General features: G+C 41.1%; 1 protein-coding gene across 15 annotated transcripts in view; it reads right to left on the reverse strand.

Moving 5' to 3' along the window:
* FOXP1 (forkhead box P1) overlaps positions 1 to 14,092 on the reverse strand; it is a 386,028-nt gene that overhangs the window by 216,612 nt on the left and 155,324 nt on the right. For 13 of the 15 annotated variants that reach the window (XM_061362097.1, XM_061362096.1, XM_061362095.1 and 10 more), the window contains one exon: positions 7,521 to 7,588. The gene's annotated coding sequence lies outside the window, so the exon portion shown is untranslated. Of the gene's footprint in view, positions 1 to 7,520; positions 7,589 to 13,057; positions 13,416 to 14,092 lie in introns of those variants that run through there. The other 2 variants (XM_061362093.1, XM_061362086.1) reach the window with 2 other exon arrangements.

The following is a 14,092-nucleotide window of genomic DNA, read 5'->3' on the forward strand; positions in this document are numbered from 1 at the left end:
TGCTGTGAAATTAGGGGCAGAAATGAATTGTTTTAAAGAGAACAGACGGTAAATAACAAGTTTGGAACCTTGCAGCCCTACCCTGGCAATTTGTCTCATGTAATGCACTCAGCAGAGACGCTTACAATTTCTAACAACTTTTCCAGGACCTCCTGTGGGCTTATTTTAATGTTCTCCAAAACTGAGCTCAAAGCTTTGGATGCTGTAAGCAAGTAGCACCAAAAGCAATCAGCTCTCCCTCCTTAAAACAAAAGGAAGGAAACAATAAGAGCACACATATTTTTTCTTGCTGGACATCATCAGGTTCTGAAGAGGAATAAAGACATAAAAGAATCTGTACTTTTTCAGAAATAATTTGTCTTTTCTAATAATAACATTTAATGTTTCATTTGCATTCAGTAAGACTTTAAATGGAGAATTTTGCCAATAAAAATGATCTTTCCCAATTATTGGAATAAAATTTAAATGAAGAATGATGACAGCAATAAAGCAAACACTAACTGCAAAAATAACTGCATGACACTGTTCCGATTAAAAAGGGTTAAAAAAATCCCCCTTTCCCCCAAAAAGGAAATGGTCTCATTGCTTATATTATTGATTTATGCTGTTGTTGGCTTTTAAATGTAGCTATTTCTATTTCTAACATCGTTAAAGACAATTCCTAATGTCCTGACTGTGTACCACTGTTCCATTGGTGGAAGTGCCCCAGTAGCAGGAAACGCTGTGCCCTTCCACAGACATTTCCTTCCATCAGTGGGATCCACTAACCCTTAACATGTCAGAGGGTTTAATGGAACACTTGTATTACATCTAATATGGATAAAGACAGGGCCTATCAAAAATAATGACAAGGGCATGACAGGAGAAGAAAGTAGATCTATTATTCAAAAGATACTGATTTATATATGTATTTTTTTAAGAAAAGACGTAACAATGCTACTTTTTTTTTTTTTTTTTTTAGAAACAAAAGAGAAAGAGATCATCAGATTTCACCAAAAATCTATTCTGAAAAGCCATATTAAAAACTACAGATCTTAATGGTCTGTGATGGAAATGATGTCCGAGTCTTGGCTACAAACATCAAAATGTTTGTGCTACCCTTCTATAAAAGCGAGCAGTGAGCTCAGAGTCAGAGATGACCCTTTTGAGCAGTAAAGGAGTATTAGGCAGAACTCACTGGAAAGTACATGGCCAGCAGAGCCGCAAATTAGAATTCACAGATTACACTGGGAGAAACACTGAGTAATGAAACATCCCTGAGGTGGCGTCTGAAGTTCCTGCCATTAGCAGTAGTGAAAAATGCTTTCGTATGTTGCAATGAGAAATATGGGCAGGCAATCAGGGCCAAAAACTCTCCTTTTTTTTTAAATGCCTTGGCTTTAGTACGAGCTACCAAATAAGAAGGGTGCCCTCCTGTAATGCCCACTGACATCACTGGTCTTGTAACACTGCTGATGTAAAATATGGCTGCTACGGGTGTAGGACAGTAAGTTCAATAAGCCGGAAGACACACTTCTGATGCAGTAGAAGGCAACAGGCAGTGACCTTAGAGATGACCAAATAAAATATGAAATACGCAGTAAGAATCTATTTCTGGTGTCATTTTCTCACATCTCTGGATTTTCTAACACAGGAGAGTACACCGACTTTGAGACATCCGTTCTGTAAATGCAGGTTTCAAGCCTGCAACTTTACAAGTGGTTCTTGCCTTCGTGTTGAGAAGCAGGCACGGCTGTGAGATGCTAACAAACAGCAGTGATGGGTATTGAAGCCCATCAGCCTATTTGAACTGGCCTGGCAACATAATTTGCAAAAGGGCAAGTTGGAGCACCAGCCTGAATTCAGAATTATTTGCTGCTTCAGAAGGAAACTTTGAACCTGGATCTTTTCATGGCATTTATTTTTGTGTTTGAGACTGAGCATGAGCTCGGGCTATCTGACCTATGGCCCACACCAGGGTTATGGAGTAATGAGAACCAATGCCATTCCCACCTGTGCCATTCCCAATTCTTTTCTTGCCCAAGCTGTGATAAAATGTAGTATGTCCTGACATACTATCCAGCTTGGTCCTGAAGAACCAGGCTGGAAATCACATGCAGTTTCCAGTCTGCACTGCATGGCATATTATGACTGGTTTCCTTGGTGTATCTGTAGTCAGGTCAAGTTAAAACATGAACACAGTGATGTACCTGTTCAATGCAGTCCCCAGCAAAGCTACAATCAGTATGAGAGGAGAGGGTGTTTGTGGACCACTGATGGCACAAGAACAAGCTCCAACTAGCTGAACATAGCTTTTACAGCACACTTTCTAGAATGGCTCAGGACGACGAACCCAACCAGATTCAACAGTGCTATCCACCACTGCAACAACATCTCTTGCAGACACATCAATGCCTAGCATAGGATGTCATGTCTACCTCTTAAGATGCACATAGCTTTTCTGCTCCACAGAAGGGTGGTAGTAGGAACTCAAACACCTGCCTGTGGAAAAACATGCTGCAGCCCTGAACTCGATGATGGCACTTGCCAATGGAGCCATTTTTGCATGCCACTGATCAGATCAGAAAGGTTGGGCCTCCTCTGATGACAGCTTAGTTTAACAGACATCACAGCACTTTTGAGTAACTGACAAATATCAGTGCACCCTTTATGGCTGCTTTATCTGCAGTTACAATCTCTCAATATTTGGCCATTTTCACTGTACACAATAGTTTCGATCTGCGGGTACAGATTTGGCTGGTGGTTTCTAAATCTAGATGTGTGCATGAACCACTCAAGACTCGTGCTTCATTTTCTTCACACATTTGAAACGGATGATGGCACTTTGACCACATTAAGTAACACAGATCAGCAGAAGATCTTAGTGAGCATCTACCCAAGGTAATGGAAGAAACACTGGGGTATTACACAAAATACTGGCCAAATCTTGATCACTTTAGCTGATCTTCATGAAAACCAGAAATATTTGGTCCAAAAGCATCAGATAAGAGGATCAAAGCCTGCTACTATCTTAAGCTGAGAAACATATCTTTCTACCAACCTACTTGAAGACTTACAATATATTAAGGAACATAAAGACAAAAAAAAAGAAGAAAAGCTGAACGGGCCAAAAGCAAACAAAAGAAACATGTTCTCTTGAGATCGCTAATGCTGGCAGACAATAGCACAGAAAGAACTCCTCTGACAGATCTTTGAAGTCTTTAATGCAGAATGCTAGTGGTCCATGTTAATGAGATGTGCTCAGATACTTTCTAAATTATTCCAAAATGTCTTAATCTATTTTCTACATCTGCTTGACCCAATTGCTTCAGAAAAGTCACGGTTTTATTCATCTCTGGACTAAGCTTTTCATCCAAGGAGGTAAGGTCTTCAAGCACTTCATGTTTCCAAAGGCCCACAACACCTTTTTTGAGTTTACCCCAAAATATGCAGGTAATACTGTAATTTTATTTAGTAGATGTTACAGAAACACTCTGTAGCACACCCATCGGTCTGAGTAACTCAAAGGTCTTAGCAAGTGGGATATTACAACCTCTCTTCTGACAGTAAATACATCCAGTCTTCGATGTGGCCTAACAGATACTAATGGCTCCAGCTATGTGACCACCACCCCACCAGCAAGTGAGCAGCACGCATCAGTTGGGGTCTCCCACACCCTCTATTCCTGCTGGGGGTGACACAAGCAATCATGCTAAACACCTTCCGTATAGCTTTATGTAGTTTGGGCCTGTTGCAGAGAAAACATTGGAGAACATATCTAAGAACCAGGTTGTATGTGCCAATACAGACTTTCTTATGAATGTACCCAAGACACAGGAGCAGCTGCACACTGCATCTTCTAAGAATGATGGCTGTTTCTGCTCTGCAATATGCTTTTAAGACCATTAGCTCAAAAGCAAGAAAAGTCAAAATGCCAAACTCAGTAAGGAAAACATCACCCTACTGACTGCCCACTGCTTGATGTGAAGCATCACTGCCCCCCAGCTGGTAGAGGAAACAGGAGTAAGGATGCTAGCAGCACATCTTCTGGAAAGTGACTAGCAAGGGAGAGTGCTGGGGAGAAGCTGCACACACTGCTGAGACAATCATAAACAGAAACTGCTCCCAAAAAGTTTGTGTCAGGGCTTCAACTTCTGCCTGGAGCACCTACTGCTTTGGCCAATGAAGACATGGCACAGTGACATGCCAACCCAGTTTGAGAGCCGTATCTCCTCCCAGTGAAACAAAGTGGTAGGACTAGTGGGAAAAAGTGAGGGTTTTTTCTGTCCCATACCACTTTTCCACATAAACTGCACAATCCATCTTTTGTATTGAGCTTAGGAAAAAAAAGTCCTTGTGACCTTTCTCCTGGCTTGAAGGGAAAGGAGGAGAAAACAGACATATATAAGAAAGTTAACACTCAAACACACAGATTTATCTGTTGATCATCTCATTTGGTTCTGAGTTACAGCAGGCACCTTCTGTTGTATTATCAATATTTAATCAGTATTTAACTCTGACAAGCATTAAGATTTGAAATTTTAAGCTAAGTGCAACTTTGTTAAATCCTTTGTGTTGATTTTCTCCCCGATAAGGTTTTCTAAAGGATTCTATCTTTACTATCTTAAAAGTCTGCATGTGTCTTTTGTTATCAATAATGTACAACTTTAGTAGCATGTTTTGTACTTTTCAATTTTTCAGCATGCAAGCTATCCCTGATTTACAGTGCTCACTGAATGCTGTTTGATTATTGAAAATGCTTTTACATACATTTAAACAAATGACTGCTCCTGGAAAACTAATGCCTATTGTCCACAATTCTGTAAAAATGCACTTCCCCTCCCTTCTCCCCAAATCAAACATTTCAAATTCTTACTTTGAAGAAAAACTGGCATATAATTAGGCATTATGCCTAACAGTGCTAAATAAAGGAGAATGTAAACATCTTAATTCTGAAGGTTTAACCATCAAAGCCCCTTGCTGTATCTATTCTGTTCTTTGCACCTTCGTTCAGAGCTCTTTAGAGCTCACAGAAAAAAAGAAAGCAAACAAACCACGCTGAGTAGAAATCTATTGTAGCAGCTCTGTGCTGTATCCCACTCCACATGCCCGAGGCCAGGCTCGCAAGCAGTGCTGGGACGCCCAGGGCCATGTGGCCGCTCCTCAAGGAGTACAGAGTCCTGCTCTGTAACTGCACAGAGCGGCTTAACCGCTAACTCAGAAGATGGGATTTCACCTGGAATTAAGCTATCAAGCAATTGAGCTCAAACTCAATCAACCAAACCCTTAACCTTCCCTGTTTCAGTGGCACTGCTCTAATTAGGACTCTATCACTATTTCCATTACTATCTCCTATTCTCATGGTTTATTATCTCGGCAGTTTCAATTCTCACCCAGCTGAAATTCGACATCCAGTTTCTTGGACCACATATCACTCATTATGACTTTATTTTATGAAATATGTTGCAAGATTATGGGCCGATTTTGCAGCAAATAGGTTTTCATTGAAAATGGCACCCCTCAGTGCCCTGGAAGCAGGACAGGGCCAAACCTTTCCAGAAAAACACATCCTAAGACTACAGGACACATTGAACAACTTATTTTTCATCAAGTTGTGAATTTTGTTGAGCAGTTTGAACATGTGCTTGAACACGCATCCTGACTGCATCCACTGTAGCTAACCCATGGTTCTCCAATCCTAAGGGTCTTTCCATTGAGCCTAGACCTAAACCCTACTTATCAGCTCTGCCCAAGGGTGTAGGATGAGACTCTATAACCTATGATACTCAGGAGGTCAGACTGAAATATCTAATGATCTTTTCCAGTGATATTATAGTATGAAGCACCCAAACTGCTTACTCCTGAAAGATGCACACCAGAGGCCATGTCTGGCATGTGTGGTGTCCTGATGGTAGCAATACAAAATACGTTTGCTTTTGGAGACATGGTCTGTAAACTTCAGGCAAACCTAAAGATAGTGGTTTTGCGTTCATCACAACCAAAATTCCTGATTTTCCGGGTTCACAAAGCATCACGGTCACATATGAACCCTGGCCTCACACGATTCCCATTAATTCTAAGGCCCTCTGATGTACCTAGGACTTAAAATTTTTCCCTTCTTCACAAAAACTCCAAGAGAGACCACCACTGAAGGGAGCAAGGAACAACCATCTTCTTAAACTTCAAGATCTGCTTCTCCTTCAACAGCTGAAATGAATCTAATACCTCATGGGTTCTACCATTAAAAAAACCCAAACCAAACAGTAATATTCAAATCTTGAAGGAAGAGAGGCATATATCATACGGCTGACATGCATCATTGGCATGGCCAAGGACTGCAATATTCACCTGAACTTCATGAATTTCATCCTCACTAAATAGGTATTTTTGGCAACAAAGACCTGAAAAAAACCCCACATCATCCTCAGATCTATTTTAATTTAAAACAGGGAGAACAGGACATTTTTTTCCCCCTTGAAGTACATTTTAATAAAATTAAAAATATAAATAGCTCTAATACACTCCAATGCATTTAGTCATTCTGTAAAATTCTAAGTTTAAAATGAAATCACCATTTTATATTCAAACAAGGTCAAGAGAACAGCACTAACGAGCACTGACATCACAGTGAACAGCAGCCACTGCTCAGCGCTTACATCAGTGTTGCTTGTTGCTATGGTGCTTAACCGACTATTAATTTCTGAAAGAAGGTGATTATAAAGCAGCCATATGAACCTCAGTCAGATGACACCCTTCAGTACCAAACACTGATCTGCCTTTACTCTTCTCTTCTGCAAGTTAATTTTGTGAATCACCACTTTTGTGATGTTAATATTCCTTTGCAACTGGAAACTTTGGACCAGAGGAGAGGCAAGGAGTTAATTCAGAAGCAACAGAGTTGCACATCGCTTTAAATAAAAACCATTTTGCAGCAAGTGATATTTACTTCCTTTTTGCTGAGCTCCAAAGACTAAAAAGCATGTGTTTTAATTTCTGCAGTGATAATAAGCAATGAAATTAACAGCTAAATTCTGCTCTCCGGCTGTAAATCCAGGAGTGTATCAGCCTGGGACAAAGCAGTGCTTAGGCTGACTTGACCATTCCCCAGGGATTTTCCATGGTAAGGGGACCTTGCTGCAGGGTTGAGAGCCCCCAGTCCAGCACCCGGGATGTTGGGCCATGGACTCGGCCATGCAGCCACCAAGACCAGCCAGAGTACGGTCTTCCCATTCACAGGTGGGCTCTGTCTGGTTACCAAACAACCTTCTTGGAACACATATGAGAGCCAGAAAGTGCATCTTTGCAGCCTGGCTCTCAAAATGCAACTGGATACCTGAGCCATTGGCTTCCCAGGCAAAACACGGGTTTAAGGCACAGTGGTGGCTCCAAAGGCTTAGCTCTGAGCCCAGCGCTGCAACCTTTATCAATATTGCCTGAAAAGCCTTTAATTGCATTACTAAAGCACGCTCCTGGGGTTTGCAGGATCAAGTCCTTCCTTCAGACATGCTTCAGAAACTGTGTGCAAAATGGTATTTGTATTTACCTTCTTCTGTTGCTCTTGTGAAGCAATCTTCAGTTACAGCCACCCAAAAAGGTCACTCTTCTTACCCTGCAGAGAAAGAAGGTAACACACATGACTGCTGGGTCAGTGTCAGCAACAACACTCAAAGCATTTTCATTGGCACCACATTTGCAAGTCCAAACATAAATAAAGCAAAAAATGAATCTAATCGTGTTTAATGGTGAATGACTTTCAGAGAGAGTTAATAAAAACAATCAAGTCACAGGACTGCTGCTTATCAGTACCAGCCAGTGTGAGGCTCTTCAGTTCAGCACGAACAACTTGGTCTTTGGGAGAAAAAAAGAGAAGCAAAAACCCCATGGAAATGAGACATCTTTGTTCTCTAGCATAAACTTTCTTAATCTTGATGTCTATCAATCTATTTTCAGACTGAATAATAGATGAGTTCAGTCCTTTGTTTCAGAAATCTGACTATTGTCTGCATGGGCTCTTCTTACTTAAGGCATTTTAAGACCATTTGTAACCACTGCTATTTTAGCTTCTGGATCCTTTCTTTTTTCTCCTCCTTTTCCATAGAGACACAGTCCTAAATGAGGTTTTAAAACTCGCTGCATCTTCCTAATCAAAAAGTTGTTTACTGCCTTGGGATATCTTCTTGTTAAGCATTACCAAGAGCACACCAAGTATGCCAAGGTGGTAAGAGCAGCGGGTATTAAAAAGAGAAATAATTGAAGTGTATCTTTGTAAAAAGTAGGAGGGAGAAAACAGCACGTGTAGGGTGTTTTTTTTTTACCCTGTATATTACTGCATCTTGTGTACTCTCTCTTATGCAAAAGAGTATGTAATCTTTTAAGAAACATGACAATCTGCCACTTTCTGTTCATGTAATTGGGATCAACATATGGTACAAGAGAAAAGAAAAACATTTGTTTATTAATTTAGATCAAGTTACTAACTCAAACCACTAACAGCATTCAGAATTAATTCCACATCAATTGACCAAATACCTTAACAGAGTAAAATTATAACATAATTTCACTAAAAAGTTGATCTGCCGCTGCAGGGGTGCAGAATAACATGCAATACAGACAGAAAACTATGCAATGATTTGGTGATACAGATGACATCACACGAAATGGAAAGTCAGTGACATGCGGATCTGTAAGACAGAGCTACGTGAAACTCCATTTCTTAAAATTCACACAGTGATGTGGAGTACTGGGGGTGTTTGTGAAACTCATCAAATGGTAAGTTATGCTATTTACATCAGTAGGGGAAGCTTTTTACTGAGGTAGTAAAATACCAACCTCTGGGAAAAAATCAGAATCTTCATTAAATACTTTCAAAAGAAAATGTACTCATTTGCCATTTCTTTTGGAAGGAAAAATGTTTTCACCATGAGAATGAGGCATTACTTCTTTACCACTGAAACCCAATTATTTCTAGCCAGGAAAAAAAAAAAAGGTTACCTTGAAACGAAATGAATATGGGTTTTATCTGTTGCTCACTGGCATTTTATTTGTATTTTTTATTTCATGTTTTGAGAAATATATGAGTGAGAAGCTTTTCACAGTTCTATGGTACCACAGTAACGTGGTACTGGAAGATCAAGGGCTAAAATTTGTGCGTGTTTGCTGTACTTTGCTGCGGTACATGTAGAAGAGATTCCTGATTCTGCACTTTAAAGGACATAACTCTACTCCATCATAATAGGTCAGGTCTCACCTTCCTGCAAGTATGTAAAACAATACATCTTTTATGTAAAATAGATGACCTTTGACATCCGATGTGCTCTTAGATTAGCAACAATAAAGGCTTTTATCCTGCTTTGCTGCAGGGGTTATCTTGGATTTGACACTTCAAACCTCTTTTCATATTTATCTGTTTTATAAATTTTCTGGCTATTTGGCAGTCAGATCCTTGATTTGGCAGCATTTTGGCAAGCAGGCTTCATTTCTACCCGGAGTCTTCATGATCGCAAATGAACCATCTTAAAATGTACTCTTTAAGGAAACTGCTGAAAATTACACGTTTGCATAAAATGTGCACACAATCTCTCTCGGCAGCGCTGTGAAAGGCGGGTAACATTTTCTAAGCACATTTGTCCTATATGAACTGAACACACGCCAAGGAAACAAGTAACACTGGCTCACCGTTCGCTGGTGGGAGACCACCAGGGTCTACTGAGAGCAACACACACGCAGGGATGAGCAGAACATCAGTCCTTATCACAAATTACTCCTGGATTGCAATGCAGACTGCTTTCATTTCTGGTTATCTAAGTCTTATATATGCTACCTGACTTTCAAAATTTGGATAACGTACCAATGAAGTTAAAATGAGGAGCACAGACAGCTGTTCCCACCTGTGAAAATGTCTCATTAATAGTCTACAAGTTGAGTATCTCAAAACACAGAAACACAAATACAGGCTTTCCTCCTGAAAATGTTTATATGGGTGTGCGAACTGATGTAGGCAACACACATTCCTTCCATCATGCTGTCTTTAAGATAAACACAAAGTACCATCAACACTGTAAGTGTGTGTGTGGAGCAAACAAAGAAAAAATCCCATCCTACCAAAGCAAGACACTTCACTACACTCATATTTTCCCCACAAGCAGATGATTAAAATAGAAAGCCAAGCCACAAACAAAACCCCACTTTGTGAGCAGCAGTGGTCCTGCCATTTCACAAGTGGAGGGGAGGTCTCCAAGCACCCACAACAGCATCCCCGTGGCTCAATTGGCATCCTACAACGGAACAGTCCTTATCAAACATGTGCCCTGGGGAGCTTTTACCAGATATTCCTGAAAAACATGAGGTTCGGTCACCAAGTTCCTCAGTTTACCCACCAGTGAGATGGGTAAATGATTTTGCAACACAGTTTGAAATCCTTCCGTAAAAGGTACTTTTAAAAACAGCTTTTTTTTCAGCAGCATTTTGGAGAGATAATTGGTAATAATCTTGCAAAGATCACAACCTGAGCCAGCATCATAACCTTTCCAGTTGACTCTAACAGAAAGCCCCCCTGTTGATCCGGATCAGGTCCTACCTATTTTCCTGTACCAAGGGACCAGAAAGATCAGAGGCTTTGCCATTATACCTGCTGTCAGGTTGGACCTTGAAACTCTTTTAATCCCGCCACACTTATTTGATTTAGTGGTCTTCTCCTACAGGGCAGGCAGGTCATCTCAGGGAGGCTGCAATGGAGCCTTAACTCCAAGTGATTGCTGCAAAGCCAAATTTAAGCAATAATATAAAGAATATGCAGAAATAGAGAACACTGCAAAATGAAAGTCTACTTAGAACAGTAACATTTTTACTAATACCTAAATGAGAAGAGCCTTGGGTATAGCCAAAAATAGATTAACAAAGACCTTGATCCCACACAAACTGGCTGTGAGTAATTTTACACAGGAAAGTAGAACAGTTGAGCTGGTCCCCTGCTTAGAATTACACATGTACAGTTTTTTTTGCGAGTGCCTCAGCCTTGAGAAGCCTACAGTTCATTATCGAAAACCTAGAGTAGCAAAGGAATCGCTCCTGGATTCTAGGAGAATCTACTACCTAGAAAGCACAATTTTGTTTTATTAAAAATAAAATCTAGAGAAAACACACCTCCCCAGCAGCATACCAAAAAAAAGTTTCTGACATTTTATTTTGATTTCTTTTTTCCTATCTAAGACCAGCTAAAATGTATTTAATGTCTGCGATTAAAATATTTACTACAAGCCTTCCTGAAATCTTTAAAATATCAAAACTTGATCCAAATAAGCACTTCTGTGCAGTGATTTCTTCTAAATTAAGTGAACCATAGCCATGTAATACTGCTGCTTCTTTGCCTTCAAAACTCCCTGAGTCACATTCAGCTGCACACAGGCTGAAATGTGAAATATGCCCTACTATTCTCCTAATTATTATGTTCTCGTCCTGTGTGGGAAAAGATGAAACCAATGATTTTGTCAAGTGTACATTTGGAAAAGAAGGAAAAAAAATAATGTTTTTCACTCGCTATTTTACTAATCCTGAAAATACAGGTTGCACACTGATAGGTAAAAGCAGCATCTGGTACCCGGCAGGCTTGTGGGCCCAATCCTGCATGCAGGTTACTCTTCTCACCCAGTGCACTCAGCTGGGTTACTTGCACTACACAGAACCACCATGTGTAGAATTCCTTTGAGGATGGTCACTAGCTGTCTCTTCAGTTTTGTTGTATCTATTTTATTGTCAAAGAGTATCCAGCAGCTTAAAAAAATATTATTAAAGTAACTATTTTAAATAACCTGGGGGAGAAATATTTGTCCCGACCATTGTCAAGGTGAGTACTTTTTATTGTGCAGTGTATATTAAATCCCAGGAGCCACGGTACAAGAGATTTTCTATACCAGGAGTCATTATCACCTCCTCAGAAAGTGAAATGCAGGTGAACAGTAAAACTGTGAGAGACTAAGTGCACTTCTTCCACCTCGCTTTGAAGAGGGGGAAATGGATTTGGTACAGGCCAAAGCACAGGGATATTAATGCTTGCCACCTTGCTGCTTCTCGGTGGAAGGAGGGAGCAAATCATACTGTATTTTCATTTTCAGTCATTAGCAGGCTGTTCAGAATCTGTGGCTGGTCCTTATTATTTATTCTAAACAGAAATAAAACAGAAATAAATGACAGCACGAGGAGAAAGCTACGCACAGCACATTTTCTCTTTCAAAATAATATTACCTTTCGAGTCCACCGTAACCTTGGAAAAGAATAACTCGATGTAAGCCAATGCTACGAAACTAATCACAATCCATTCCTCCCCTGCCTTTTTTAATAGCTCTTACAGGAAATATGGGAACAGTTAATAGACAAGTTAAGAACAGCTCGCTTCCAATGCGGAATTTGAACTGCGATTCTAAGTCTTGCATCTTTTAATGATGGATTGGTTATTTGCCTCACACGAATTACTCTGCATAACCGAGCTGGCCCTCATTGAATTCATCAGACGTAAAGACCATAACACGTTCCCAGAAAGTATCAAACCTGTCAAATGCCCAATCAAATGATGAGAGGCCATCTCACTGACGCTGAGAGCCAGGAGATCAAACGCTGCCGCCTGCCTTGTACGCGCCTCATCTTCCCCGTTCCTTAAAATAACTCTGCGTGCCTCAACGCCAGCCTTAACCATTTTATGCCTGTGTTACAACTCTTCTCTGGAAACTTAACCTCACCTAATTAAAGGAGCGAGAGGAATGAGCACCCCCTCCCCGAGCACCGCGGAGCTACCCGCTGCAGGCGCGGGGCGCAAGGGATCGCTATAGCTGGCACCTCCGCCAAGCCAAAGCCAGCGGAGCCGTCACTTCGCGCTCCGCCGCACTCGCCTCGGGGGAAGGCTGGCGGCTCTCCCACTGTGGATTTCCACTTCCCCCCCTCCGCGCCCCGTGCGCGGCTCCGGGCGCTTCCCCGCCACCCCTCCGCCCCGCGGCCTCCCCCCTCACCCCCGGCTTCAGGCCGCGCCAGCGCCCGCCGCCGCCCCCGAGGCCGGACAGCGGCGGCGGCCGGGACTCCTGGCTCTTACCTGGGAAGCGAGTGCTACTCTTGGTCACGGTCATGTGGAAGTATTTTCGAGGTATCCTTTAACAGCCCTTTAAATATTGAAGCCTTTAAAAAACAATATTTGCTGTTTTACCTTTGAAGCTTTAACAAAAGCTTTGTTTTAGCATTTACCTCGGTGTGCAATAAGAGTTAATAATCAAATCCGTCCCAACCCCCACAAATGTTAAACAAAAAGATAAAAGAAATGCAAATAGCTATTGTCATGGAAAGTTAAAGTACCTGTCTGTATTTTTAAGTGAAAACTATTATCTCTATCAATCAAAATTTAAGAATACAATAGCACTAATCACACAAGGTGCTTTGACTGAGGTACTTTTCCTCATAAAAAGTTGGGTTTTTTTTTTAACTGGTGCATAAAAGTAATACACTTACAATTAGATGTGGTATTTGTAATTTTGTTATTAAAAAAACCCTCGGCAGTCTTATTGTTAATAAATGCCTCCGAGTCTGTAGGCTGATTTGTACCCAAGAAGACCAAAAGTCCCTACATATTTTAATAAGGTTGATGAAATTTTATTCAGATTCTCACACTTTCCAACATGTGGTGGAACAGCACACTCTTCTGTTTGAGAGGAGTTACTCAAACGAAGGAAATAGTTAATTGGTAACCAAAACTACTACTTCTGGCCTCGCTGCACATTTCCCACATTTCTCTGTGCTACAGCCGTCTGCTTTGAAGACGTGCCCTTTGTCATCTTTGCTTTAATTTCTGCTACCAATTCCCTCCCGCCGCACCCCGCCGCTCTCCTAACGCAGCCCACGGTGCACACACGGTTCATACATGGTGCACGCACGCTGCACCGACCCTCTCCAAAGTCGTTTTTAAAACTAATTCGTCCAGACTGAAGCAGAAGCCGAGCTGCGCAGTTAATAGGCGCAAGAGCAAGAGACAGTAATTACGCCTGTACCAAAAGAAAGAGCCTGAGATTAAAAATACCTATAAGTAAATAGTTAAGCCAGGATGCCATTATGCAAACTCTGCTCTCAGGGAGGGATG

The sequence above is a fragment of the Neopsephotus bourkii genome, unplaced genomic scaffold (genome assembly GCF_033783945.1).
Source record: "Neopsephotus bourkii isolate Nb327-2 ecotype Australia unplaced genomic scaffold, CSIRO-AGI_Nbou_v1 NB_1080, whole genome shotgun sequence".
NCBI classification, from domain to species: Eukaryota; Metazoa; Chordata; class Aves; order Psittaciformes; family Psittacidae; genus Neopsephotus; species Neopsephotus bourkii.